Source organism: Varanus komodoensis, unplaced genomic scaffold (genome assembly GCF_004798865.1).
Source record: "Varanus komodoensis strain SLA01 unplaced genomic scaffold, ASM479886v1 scaffold83, whole genome shotgun sequence".
NCBI lineage: Eukaryota > Metazoa > Chordata > Lepidosauria > Squamata > Varanidae > Varanus > Varanus komodoensis.
Window position 1 is genome coordinate 450884 of NW_025336520.1, and position 13678 is coordinate 464561.

The 13678-nt window shown below is 57.8% G+C and overlaps 1 long non-coding RNA gene across 1 annotated transcript in view; it reads left to right on the top strand.

Annotated features, from left to right (window-relative positions):
• The window catches only part of LOC123036818, an 817-nt gene extending 324 nt beyond the window's left edge, over positions 1-493 (top strand). Inside the window, exon 2 of the long non-coding RNA XR_006417215.1 lies at positions 22-493. This is a non-coding gene — a long non-coding RNA (uncharacterized LOC123036818). The remainder of the gene's footprint in view (positions 1-21) is intronic.
• The last annotated feature ends 13185 nt before the right edge of the window (positions 494-13678 follow it).

Below are 13678 nucleotides of genomic sequence, written 5' to 3' on the forward strand. Positions count from 1 at the left end.
CCCACCGTTTGCTGAAGGGAGGTGTGGCCATCTTTGGCTCCTCTGTGGGCAGCTGTGGCAATGCACAGAGCAAGCCGCTTTGGGGGCATGTTAGTGGCAGCCCATTGTGGAAGGCTGAAAATGGGCAAGCCATGTGTGCCGGACTGAGGCCAAGTGTGCCGGGCTGAGGCCGTGTGTGCCGCACCGAGGCCGTGTGTGCCAGAATTCTGCCGGCCTTCGCACACACTCAGCAGTCTCCCGATAGGTGAGGGGAGAGTTTGTGAGGCCCACTCAGGAAGGATGCATGGATGGAGGACGAGTTTACTGGTTTTACTGGTTTTGCTGCACATTTTCCACCTGTGGCTCTCTTTTGCGCTCCTTCCTCCTGCTCTTTCCTTCCTCATCCACCTCTTTTCCTCTCCTGGCTCTGTTGTTGCTTTTCCTCCACCCTCTTTCAACATCCTTCTGCCTTGGCTGATTCCAGGTAGCAAAATAAAAAATACAGTGATACGTCTTCTTTTGGTAATAATATTTCCTCACTTCAGTGGGAAATGCTGCAGGAAATGCTCTTCTATGGAGTCGCCTGTCAAATCTCTTAATACCAACTTCTAGCATGCGACATTCATGCATCCCTCCAGGAACCCAGGCGGCTCAGCAGGTGTGGCTAGAGAAGCCCAGATGTGCCTTTGCCACTATCCTGTGCGCCTCTGCCAGAAACGGGAGCAGAGAAGGAGCGGCGCAAGGTTACACACATGCAGAGCGTTCCTTCTTCCCGAGAGGTAAGGCTGGTGGCTGGGGTGGGTGGGGAGCAGAGGAGATCTCCTCCAAGCCAATTCCCGTTGACCAAAGTCTCCTGCAGGCTGTTTCATCTCATATTATCTGAGTTCCAAGGGGGTGTCCAATTCTGAGCAGGAGCAGCAGCGATAAAGTCATTTACAGCCTCCCACTGAGACACTGCCACATGTGAGAGCCAATTTAAGGCAGCGAAAGCACTCAGAGATCCCCCGGCCCCCCTTTCAGAGACCATCTCAAATTCAGCGCCTGAGCAAGTGGGAACTTCCAAGGAACCGAAGGGAGCGCCTGCCCAGGTTCCCTCCTGCACCATGGTGGCCCCTTGCAGGAATGGACTCACGTGCACTCTGGAAGGGGGGGCGGGGGCATTTAAGCAGAACCGGCCCCTCCCTGGAAAGGCTGACGTCCTACCGAATGGGGCGGGAAATGTGAGGATTGCATGCTGCCGCATCTTCCCTTCCATTTCTAATTTGTTTTCTTTCAAGTCTCAAGGTCCCGCACATTATCCAAAAACAAGCAAGGAATGCTGGTGCAAAATGAAAAGACTGACAACCATCCTGCCACCCTTGCCAGGATCCCGGCTCAAAGGGCTGCCTGGGCTGGCAGGAAGCAGGCTGGGCTGGGCCCAGATGGCCGCCAGGGGCCTTTCGCTGCCCCGGGGAGGGAGGCCCTGAACTCAGCTGGAAGAACTGCCATGCAGCGCCTTCTGCGCAGGGCCGGCTTCCTGGCACATGGGAAGACCCTTCTCGCCCACCTTGCTCCCCACCGGGGGGGGGGTCCTAAGAGGCAGGTGCCGCCTTCTCTCAACAGGCCTTTTCCCAGTGCTGCAGAGGACATGACGCAGCTGTGCATTGTGGAGGGATGCCCAAGGACTGCGCGGGGCTGAGGAGAAAACAGTGTGTGCGCGTTGTGTGTGGGGAAGGCTTCTGGTGCACACTGGCCACCTTGAGCAGCATCTGTGATTCCCTTTGTTCCTGTCCCCCTCACAGGCATGCTTGAAAATATGGCTCGCAAACATCTGGCGGAGGGATGGCGGAGAGAGGGCGGATTCCAACCTCCCCAGGCACGCGCTGCTGTTGTTCTCGTGCCTTCTGCACTGGGTGTCATTCGCTATCAGTGCATAACTTGGAAAGGCAAGGCACCGGACGTGTGTGTGTCTGGGTGGAAGGTCCGATGAGAGCTCCGCTCCCCAGTGCATGCCCGGGCCCCCAGTTGCTCCGACTTTGGTTTTGCAGCTCGGCCACGTCCAAGCTACTGGGGGCAGCACGCCCATCCCATTGATGTGCCCACAGCCAGAGCAGGGCATGCATATTAGGGGCCACAGATGCCTCCTGGGAGGCCCTGCATGGGTGGATCTGGCCCTGCAGGGAATAGAACGGCAAACAGAGAGGTTCTGTGTAACCTTGTCTCCCCCGCAGCAGAAGCGCTCACAGGTTCAGCTGCTTCCCGGTCATGGGGTCTAATCCCCCTGTCCCCATGAAGCTGGCTGCTAATCTGAACAGGTTCTACTGGCCTTAATGGGATGGACTAAAAATAGATGCATGATCGAAGCAATGATCCCCTTGGTGTGCGGCACGAGTGGCTCCTCCATGAAGGACAGAGCCCCAGCTGGAGCCTTCATCTCCTTCCTTCCTTTGCGGAAAGGTTGGGATGAAGGCTGGATGGGAGGGAGGGGCAGCGCTTGACTAGCCCCCCTCTTGGGCTGTCACCTCTAGGCAGGGTCGAGGGACTCGCCTGGCTCTCCACCGCTTCCTGCCTGAAACGCCGCTCCTCTGCCCCGAGATGGCCTTGTCTCTCGCTTGGCCCTCTTGCTCACTCACCTGGCTGTTGCGGGTCACCTGCTGCTTCCAGCTCACCCACCCCATTTCCGGGCAGGGGAGCCAGGGCGGGCCGGGCCTCTTCGAGACAAACAGCTGCTGCTGGTCGGTGCTGCATGGCCAGCTGTAGGGACCAGGGCCTGGCTTGGGAGAAGGCAGCTCCTTGTGACCTCTTGCGGCAGCTGGAGGAGCGGTCCTCTCCGTGGCTGCCACACAGCGGACCCGTGACTCCAGCTGTCTGAACTTGCCATGCAGCTCCCCCGCTGCCAAGCGCTACCAGGTAAGTGTGTGTGTCTGTATGTCCAACAAACACGTAAGTCCGGAGATGTGAGCACATGCCCCAAAACGGGCACATCAGGGCCACTCAGGCTGGCGGCAAAAGTGTCCTTGGTTCTGTGGAAAAGGCAGCGGCGGCACGCGCCGCCCACTCTGCACCGCTCTCGCCCAGTGAGGAGCCTGCTTGATGTGCATCGCTGCCAGGAGCAGGAGAAAGGGATGAACCTCTTAAGGTAATTAAGTTATTGCACATCAAAGCAGGAGCGCTAAGCAGGCTGTTGCTGTGGTGTAGACATCTTAAAAATGGTAATCAACGTGATAACGGGGTGATCAAAAATATGCAGCTTGGCCGCTGATCAGCCACCGTTCCAGCTCTTAGCCCCCAGAATCCCTTCCAAGGAGGCCAAGAGGCCCCGTCCCTGTTTGTCGCTCCACCGCAAAGCAACAAAACACCCAGTGAGACCTTCAGGTCCGTGGAATGTATTGTACCGCAAGCCTTTGTGGGCCAGAATGAGCGCTGTCAGGCAGGTGCGGTGGTGATGGAGGCAAGGAGCGAGACTGAGGAAGTGGGGAAAGTGTCTGCCGTTGGGAGGGTGGGCGAGGACTCGCTAGCTGTGAGCGAGCCAGCGAGCGAGCGAGCCCCCCCTTCCTATGGAGCCCCAGCTTCACAGGGCCAAGCATGCGAGCGGTCTCCCCAGTGCTGGACGATCTTCGAATTGTTCTGGTTGTCCCAGTAATTGTAAGGTTGCGTAAGGCCGGGGGTGGTCCCGGCTTCGTCGCTGTGGCTGGAGGCTCAAGAGGGCTGGGGGGCCCTGAGCCCTGCCGCAGCCTGGATCTGGGGGCACGGAAGCAGAGCTGCTGGGATGCGCGCTCGGGTGGCCTCCCCTTCGGACCACTGTGATGCACCGTTCATGGGGCAGCCTGGGGAGGTGGGTGGTCTGGAAAGGCCAGCGGGCGCAAAACAGGGAGGCAGCCCCCCACTGTTGGCCCTTTCTCACTGCGCTGGCTCCCAGGGCAGATCTGGGCCTGCTCTGGCCAAGCATCCACGGCCTGGGACCCACACCTGAAGGAGTGCCTCTGCCCACACCTACAGCCCCCCACGGAGGCCCCTTCTCCCAGGATCCCTCATGCTGAGGCTCGACTGGGGGGCAGCAGGAGAGGGAGGGGCTCCTTGGTAGGGCCCCCCAGTTCCACAGCGCTCATCCGCGGGCCCCATGGAACCGCTGCTCCCCAGCACCGCCCTCGCCATCTTCCAAAATGCTCTGCAGGTTCATCTTAGGCCCTGCAATAGGATATTGTATTTTAGGCAAAGCCGGTGCATCTTATGAGGTTTATATAGTTGGTGTTATTTGTATTTTTATCCATATTGCAAAAATGCCTAGAGAAAATCATTTCTGAGGTGTTCAATAAATGAACGAATAAGTACGGAAATAAATAAATAAGAAAGAAAGCGTCTGGTACGGAGCTGGGGGGGGGGACTCCTTGCTCCTTCCGCACCAGAGGGGGGTAAGCTGGGGGGGGGGGCATTGCCAGGGGCACTCGGTGCAAGGGCAGACGCCTTTGTTCTGCTTCAGAACAGCTCTCCCAGAGGGGACGATGGGTGCAGAGCCAGAGCCGGCCGGCAATGCCAGGAAATGCGGGCGGTGTGTGCCGGAAGGCTTTGCTACACTTGGGGGGCAGCCGCTCCCGTCCCTCCCCAGGGGCTGTTGCAGAGGGGGGGCCGCCCTGGGTTCCTTGAAAGAGGCTCTGGGGCTCCTCACTCAAAAGCCTTCGGATGCCCAGCCTGGCTGGGGGGTGAAAGTGCAGCAAGAGAAGAAGCCAGGAAGGCAGCTCTTGCCATTCCCTTTTAATTGGGCCTTTTCTTTCCGTTAATCAGGGAGCCATCCTGGTGGCGAGGAGGCCGAAGCCTGCGGCATTGTGTGTGGGCGGCCATCCATCATCCACCAGCGGTGTTTTGGAGCTCCCGGCCGGCGAGGCTCACGGTCTGCTTAGAGGGAGGGGGCAGTGCCTGACCGCGGGGCAGGGCGCCAGCGGTGGATGATGGATGGCCGGGAGCCACGTGGGCCGGTCGGGTGCTGGGCCTGCGGGCTTCGGAGAAACCAGCGTGTCTCTCGGCACCGGAGATGCTTCTTGGGGAAGGGGGGGCTTGCCTGCCTCTGCCCGCCTGCCTGCCTCCGGCCTGAGGGGTGAGCGACGGTCTGCGGGCGGGTGGGGGAGGCTCCCGGGTGCCTCTGAGCACAGGCCCCAAGCCCTAGGGCTCCGCACCACTCCGGAGGAAGGGTGGGCGCAGTGCGTGCACATGAGGATGCGCGTGTGCAGGTGCAGATGTGTAAGCAAAGCTGTGCGACGCATCCGCGGGTGGGGGGAGGAGGCGCAGTGGGTCCCGTGTGCCTGCTGCCCTCTGGGCGCACCTGTTGGGCAGTTCGGAGCCGTGGCCCCTTCCCACTCGAGGGTGGCCACTTCGCTTCAGGGAGAAGCGGTCCTCTGCGAAAAGAGGGCACTTCCCAGGGACCAGCTGGGACAACGGGCGCCTCGCTCTTTCCCGGTCAATGTTGCTCTTGGAGCACGGGGCAGCCCGGAATCCTGCTCCAGATGGTTTCTCTGCAGGGCACACGGAGGGATGGGGCGCCCCCGACAGAGAGCTGATGAGGGCGCACTGAGGCGTCCCTTGGGCGGGACTGGCCCATCAGCCCCCCGGCCAGCACGGCCTCCTCCTCCTCCAGGGGGCAGACACTCTCCGGGGCCTTCAGCAGGCAAGCAGTGGCTGCCTCCTCTTCCAGAGATGTGGGGCTGGAGCCTGGGACCGCCTTCGCCCAGCACAGGGGGGCAGCGCCTTCATGAGTGGGCTGGTGGGTGAGGAGTGGGAGCAAAGCGTGCGGGAAAAGCCCCGAGGGGACCAGGCGCTCCGAATGCATGGGGGGAGAGAGCGCGAGAGCGCATGTGGTGAGGGCAGGTCAAGGCCAAGTCCTGCAAAGGCGGGCCTGGAATGCAGAAGGACCTGCAGCGCTCGCCCACGCGGCCTCCCGAGAACCATGCAGGATGCTTAGGACGGCCGATGCTTCGCCCTGCTGCAGCTGGCAGGGCGGGGGGCTCACCGGGGGCCTTGCGTTGTTCTGCGTGCACTGGGCACCCACAAGTGTGTGTGTGTGAAAGAGGGTGCGCGGGAAGGAAGGTGGCCCAGGTTCAACTCAGCCTGGGGGGCCTCTGGGGCGTTGCATCAGTGCCCCCCCTTAGGCTGCCTGCACCGCAGGGAAGGGACGCCATGTTCCCTCCCAGCATTTGGCATGTGCTGAGCCAGCAAGCAGGAAGCAGCCCTTCAAAGCATCATTCAAAGTACTCGGAGGGAAAGATTCTCAAACAATCAGAGAGGAACTAATCATCTGAAATGGACCTATTTGGAAGGGAAGAGAGCGGTTGTATAACGCGGCGTTAATTGGAGGCCTTATTAATGACGGAACACTTGCTTGTCTGACTGCTTGCACAGGGGTGGACTCCAGTCCGAGTGGCTGGGAGCCCAGGGACACGACTGCTCGGCCCCTGCATGAGGCCTCTTTCGGAACGGCCTGGGCCGCTTTTCTTCTGTGTGTGCGCATGAGTGCATGCAGAGTGCACTGCGGAAAAGCATGTGCAGATCAGGAGGGAGACGAGAACGTTGGCCTCAGAGAGGCAAGATGGCGACATTTTGGACATCAGGAAATATGTCAGATTTCGGCGCTCACTCTGGGAGGGGCCTGGGTAGGGCTGCACACGCTGCCAGCTGGCCCGGCCCGGGGAGCTGGAATGTTTTGCAATAGTTTTTCCGGAGACTTTCTGAGAGGCCCACGGAGCCTTCAGCTCTGGCAGCTTTTAATTAGCAGCTGCAACTGCTACTCGGTGGTGAATCTATTGAACTAGGAGGCCCTTTGGACAGACCCGGCCCTTCTCAGGGTTAAGTGGCTATTACCCATAATTAGGATCAAAGGAAGTATTTGAAGGACCGAGGCTACCGAGACGGACTGGTGGAGGCTGGTGGGGGCAGCTGAGGCATCTTCCAGACAACACCAGCCCTGCAGTCAGACCGCCCCTTTCCCCCAGTGCCGGGGGAAGGAGAGAGGCATCCGTTCCAGGCTTTTGGGCAACACTGCACAGAAGATGCTTCAGTCTCCCAGCAGCCTCTGGGGCAATCCAGGTGTGGGGCCGGTGGGAACTCAGATGGGCCACCAACGCCAAGGGAAGGGCACTGCAGCCACTCGGGGGAGAGGGGAGGGCGTGCCTTCCCTGCCTGAGAAAGACCTGGCCACCGAGGCCCCGGCATGGGGGTCTCGGTTCAAGAGGGACAGGCAGCTCAGAGAGGAGGATGAGGAGGGCGCTTCTCCTGGACAGTCTGCCCAGCCAGCTGGTTCTGAGCTCCTCCTCAGCCCGGGAGACTGGCCTTGCTCGGCTCGCCACCTCCTTGGAGTGACTTTGTAAACGCAGATGCTACTCCAGGGACTCTGCATCTTCCTAGCATGTTTGAGTTACAAAATTGGTGCTTCAGGTGGACCAGGGCAGGGAGGCACGGAGAGGAGGGTCCCGAAGTGGCGATGGCCTCCCCTGAAGAGCAGCTGGGGCCGAACTGGCCCGAACTCGCTCCCGGTGACTGCAGAGGCTTGCCTGGTGGGAGACTGGCCTTGCGCCCCCTCTCAGGCACTCCTCCGAGGCCACCCTTTTTGCTTCCAGTTTTCGGCCATGAATCCGATAGGAACCTTCTCTTGCAAGGAATGATGCAATGCAATTGCAGCCTCGCTCTGCCTTTTATTACATTTCTGTTCTCTGTAATAAACAGCAGTGGTTTCTGTGGCTATTTGATCAACCCGTGGGGGCTACTGCAGTCTTGCTTGGTCTTCTCCCCCCTTCCCCCGTGCCACTGCAGTGTAGGCCGGCATGCCCAGAAAATGCCTCCGGCAGCCGCAAGGCACCTTTGGCTCCCTGAAGGACGGGGCTCCTCCTCTCGCCCACCGCAGAGGCAGGAACAGCAACCAGCGTTGCTTGCAAGGACCTGGGGGAGACGGCGACCGGCCTGTCCTGCCCCCAGTCCCCTCGGGGAGACGGGGTCATGGGGCCTCCCAACCTGGTGTATTGCTCGGTGGTTCAGGCCCACCAGAGCGGGTGCTTTTCGAAGGGTTGTTCTTTTTGAAGGGACGTTAAGGTAGAAGGTGGACCACCATCAGGTGCTGACCATAAAGCAGCCTTTGCCAACCAACATGGTGCCCTCCATATGACTTGGACTACAGCTCCAAGCATTCCCAGCCGACACAACTGGAGGACACTTGGCTGGGAAAGGCTGCCGTAAGCCTTTCCTTTCTCTGAAGGAAGAGAACAAGCAGCTGCATTTAACTGCAATTGCATGGCGATGCCGATAGAACGATCACCCCCCTTTCAGTGCGGGATGTTTGATTTCTGGTCCCTGTGTGTGGAGCCCGCCCAGCTGCGGGAGCGGCGGCCTCTGAGGCCAGTGGGTGGCACAACCGCTGTCCATGGTGCCGAACCTACTCTGGAGCTGGGACAGAGTTCGGCACCACAGAGAGCTCCTTTGAAGGTCAGCTCCTCTTGCACATGGAGGCCTCCATCTCCTCCCAGATATGGAAAATGCAGCTTCAGGAGTGGAAGGGAAGCGAGCCCATATTTGGTGAGGGGGACCCAGGAACGGCCAGCACCTGCGACCAGGCATGGACTTCCTCAGGGCAGCCTGAGCTCCACTTTTCTCGGGGCTGCTTCCACTCCAGGAGCAGAAGAGAAGTCAAAGGAGCGCCTTTCTCTGTCAGATGCCGCGAGGACCTGGTTAGCAACCGGTCAAGCAACAGCTGGTTCTGGGAGGTGGCTCACCTGGATTTCACCCAGGGGGATAGTTCATTGTCCCACCCACACACTGCTCATCGTTTCCTTGCTGGCCCAGAGTCTCCTGAGAAATCTTGGGACGGAATTTGCTCAAGCGCCTGGGCTGCTAAGGGCTGGCAGCCAAACTCTCCCTGTGTCTGCAGGGTTGCCCACAGAAGAATGCCACTCCCCTGCTCATCAAAGCACGCACAGCCTTTGTTCTGAAAAAGCAAACCCAGGAAGATGGGGAGGCGGCAGTTTTGCTCTCTCAGCCCACTCGGCGTTTCCACCCCTGTCAGACAATCAATTCTCCTCTCCAAGATCCCGAACCCTCCTGCACAGCCTCCTCTGACACCTTGTGGGGTCACTTGCTTCGCCAGGCACCCTTTCATCGTGGAGAAGACAGCACGACTACCAAAAAGAAAAAGAGTAATGAGAAAACAATGGCCCAATTCCCCCCACCCCGAGTGGAATCGATAGGAGAGACCCGGGGGGTCACCTAATTGGATACTGCTCACTGAGAGACCATTACAATAAGAAACTCGATCACAGCATTTCAGACAGCCTGTGAAATCATAAATCACATTGGGAGCCCAGCTCAGCTTTCTCTCTATCTGAACGCTTCATTGATTTGATGCTTCGGCTCTCCCCTGCATGAAAGAACAGCCACCCTCGCGAGAAAGCACCTGATGATCATGCCAACAAAGCCGGCGGGCCTGCGGTGGGCCTCCAGGCCCACCCTGGGCAGCCTGGGGGTTGTGCCCACCTTGCTCTCAGCAGGAGAGGCGCTGGGGCACCCGCAGAACCAAGGCTCTCCCCGCTTGTGCATTCGGGGGCTGCCATAGCCCCCCAAAGGGTTCACTGCTCCACTCTGGCCTCGCCGCATCCCCTCGGCAGGGGAGCATGAACGTTTCTGCAGGTGTGCTGCCTTCAGAGAAGCAGCACCTGCTGCATCCTGAGATGGGGCCTTCGTGCCAGTGGCTTCCCATGGGAAGCCCACCCACTTCCGCGACCCACGCAGAAGCCCAGGGAGGGGAGGCCTCTCCGGATGGCACGGGAAAACTGCTTCCCTGCACTCTTTGAAATCAGCACCTCTGGAGCGCAGGAATGGGTGGCACTGAACCCCCAGGGGAGCCTGGGGGCTGAGACAGGCCTTCAGCCTGGCACCCGTACCTCGAAGGAAGTGTGCCAGATCTGAACTCTTCCCTCCCGCACTTGTGGGATTTTTGGCTTCAAGGGCGAAGACTGTTTGACCAGCCTTGAGGGCTGCCCCACATCCGGACTCAGGGAGGGTGGGAGGCCCCATGCTGCAGGCCGTTGGCTGTCAGGAGCACCACAGCCTTCGAGGAGTGGCAAGCTCCAGGACAGGATCAGTCCTTCCAAGATCTAGCTCGGGGGGGGGGGGGAGCAAATTTTTAAATGGTAGGATGGGGCGGAAGCCCTTTGTGTTGATGAGGGGGATGCCTCCAGGGCTTGGTACAGCCACCATCAATGCACAAGATGCAACATGTCTGAGAGAAGGAGGGAATAAAATGGTTTGGGCAGGGATAGGGAGCTGGAACAGCAAAAGCGTCTTTACGAGCATTCGCCCATCTTTGGAGGCACATGTGCGCACCCGGTACAATAGTTAAATGTATCTATGCAAATTGGATCTCAACATCATTTAGGAAAAAAAGATTGATTTAAGGAGGAAAATGGATATACTAGCCTGCCAAAGAGCTCATGTTATGGACTCTGCCTTTCAAATTAATTCAGGAGGAAAAAAATTGCAGGAAGGAAGGACGGATCAGAAGAAATCATAATAAACCTGCTTACGTGCTCATTAATTGAATCTTTTTGCTTTCATTCATAGCCTGATGGTTTCCATAATCCTAGAATAGCTAAATGGCAGAGCCCGAGATGAAAGGAAGAACAGTTCTGGAAGCATAACAACATTTTAAAAGAAAGCTTTCAGGATTAGTCTTTGATTATGGGCTTTGGGATTTTGTTTTGTTTTGTTTTTTGATGTCTTGCTGCGATTATGCCCCATTTTCCCACCAGGCCTGCAGGGCAGGTGGTAACGATGAAATAATACACGGTGCAGCACAGTTGGGAAGACGCTCGACAGTCGCATTCATCTGCCTGGGCTCAGCAGAGCGACCCTCTGTCCCGGCGGGGCTGCGGCGGTCGGAGAAGGGGCGAGCTGCGCCACCAGGGTGCTGACGCAACGCGCACCGGGCTGCACCCCCCGCAAGCGGTCGAGGCAGGGAATGCGTGGGCCGTGCAAGAGTGGCGTGCAGTGACGCTGCCTCTCTGGACAAGCCGCCACAGCCCTTGGGCGAGGGCCTCGCTGGGGACCACGACCACACACCCTGAGGCCCCTGCAGGCAGATTGCAGGACAAGGCCAGCTCACCAAGGTTCTCTACACTCAAGGGGCACCTGCTCTGCCTGCCCGCTGACGAACGGACGCCTGGCTCGTCTGCTGGTCTTTCTTTTCCACATGGCAAGCCGCCTCTTCCGATGCATCTTTTCCCGCCTGCTGGCATCCTGCACATGCACCTCTGTGTTCTCCTCCCACCAGTTCAGGCGTTTCCAAAGGACACGTTTTCTGCCTGGTTTTTTCAGAGCTGCAGATGCTGTCCAGACCCTTTATATGTTTGGTCCACCAATCTTGTTGCAAGTTTAGAATTGGACGGAGTTCGGCCATGGGTCCCATTGAGTCAATGCCTGATCAGAAGGGGTGATCTGCGTAGATCCTCTCGGAAAGTGAAGTGACGTGGCCCGCGCCCACCATGCGGGGCTCCCGCGGGCGCCAGAGCCCTGCTGCCTGGCCGGCAGAGTGTGGCTCCTCTTCCTCCGGCTCCCACCAACCCTGGCTGCACCCCCCAAACCCATGAATATTTAACACCACAGTGGAGTCTTATTCCAGCCATGTAATGGAAACTCCACACCAAAATCAATGGCCGCTTTCTTCCCAAGAACTTCTGAGCCTCCAGCTTTAATCGGCAGAAGTGTGATGTTTTATCAGTCAGGCCTGTTTAGGAGTCTGTTTCTTTTAGGGATCAAAACTTAGTTTCAGACTATATATTTTTCTCCCCACCCCCACTTCCCCATCTTGAAAACATGTGATGTCCTTGAACTGGGAAGAGTCCCATGCATTAAATACGCTCCGAGACATGAAAGCCGCCAGCGTGCTGCCGAGCCGCCATCCCCCAGAGAGTTCCTGTGAAATCTCTGTGTTTGTGTAACAGCAAAGGGAAGAGCTGTTCCTTGAAGGAGTTCATTTGAGAAACAGGGCAGGGTGGCGAATGGATGCGAAGGAGGCTCCAGGCTCCTGTGTGCGTGTGGAATTCATCTTGGCCAGGATTGGGGCCGGGCAGGTTACAGGAGGCGGGGGGAGAGTGTCCGCTGCAGCAGCTGTCCCGGTGGGCCTCTTGCTGGACAGAGGGTCTCTGGGCCCCCAACACCTTGATTGTCCTGATGTGCCTCCTGCTTCCATGCCACCCAATGGCTGAAGATCTCTGGGGAGCTTGCACCAGAGCAAGATGCAGAATGGGTAGGCCGCCCTTGGCACACGAAACTGAAAAACACTCAGCAGCACCCCAGGATGGGCTAACCCACGACCTGAGTTCCATTAGGAAGCCCGTTCCTGGTTCCATTTGGATGCCAGGAAGCACTTCCTGACAGTCGGGACCCCGAGGGTGTGGAAGGGGCTTCCACGAGAGGTCGTTGAGGCCCCATCGGCGCAGGAGTTCAAGGATAGGCTGGACGTGCACATGGTGGGTGTGTCGTGAGCGGAGCCGGCTGGTGCTGGAGGTCAGACTAGATGGGCTGGGAGGCCCCTCTTCTGACTCGCTCTGTTTCTATGTTTCTAAGAGAAGGTGCAGAGCCTCCTTCCACCTGAGGGCCACAGGCCACACTGGAGAAGCTCTCTGGGGCCAGGTACCCTGGTGGAGGAGGCCCAGCCACGCAGCCTTATGAGAAGAATTGTCAGGACTGGTGAGTGGAAGCTTGGATGGCATATGGCTGCCGTGCTTTGGACTGCCAAGAGGGGATTCCACTCAGGAAGCGAGACTCTCACTCTTGCTCCTCAACCTCAGGAATACGAACGCTGGCCTGTCTCTCCAAGGGTCATTCTGGAGAGCACCTCCTTGTTCATCAATGGCCTCCATCCTGGCGGTGCTTCTGCTCGCACTCTCGTGGGCCTCCAGCAAAGGGCACCCTGGTGCCCCACTCTCCTTCAAGGCCTAGGGAAGTAAAAGAACAGAAAATCTTCCTGTGTAGAATTCAGCTTGCCAGAACAGAACTCTATTCCAGCTTGCAAAAGAGGCATGGCAGATTTCAGGCCCTCTTTGGCCTCTAGGAGGTGGCTGTTTTCAAATGTCATTTAATGACAAAATTCCATTGAAAAGGGGGTGATTTTGAAAAAGGCTTCATTGAGTAGCTTTTTCTGCACAGCTCATCATTTCTGCCCATCGTAAATGCATTTCAACTGTCAAAGTCATGCCAGGACACCTCGTTTTCTGAACCCTAACCCTACCCTGGTGCACACGCCTAACCCTAATATAGGGCTAAAGTTCCATTGAAGATAATACGATTTTGAAAAAGCCTTCCTGGAATAGCTTTTTCTGCACAGCTCATCATTTCTGCCCATTCTGAACACATTCCAACTGTCAAAACCATGCCAGGACACCTCGTTTTCCTAACCCTAACCCTATCCTGGTGCACACCCCTAACCCTAATATAGGGCAAAAGTTCCATTGAAGAGAGGGCGATTTTGAAAAAGCCTTCCTTGAGTAGCTTTTTCTGCCCAACTCATCATTTCTGCCCATTCTGAACACGTTCCAACCATCAAAGTCATGCCAGGACACCTCGTTTTCCCAACCCTAACCCTACCCTGGGGCACTCCCCTAACCCTAATATAGGGCGAAAGTTCCATTGAAAGGGGGCGAATTTGAAAAAGCCTTCCTTGAGCAGCTTTTTCTGCCCAGCTCATCAT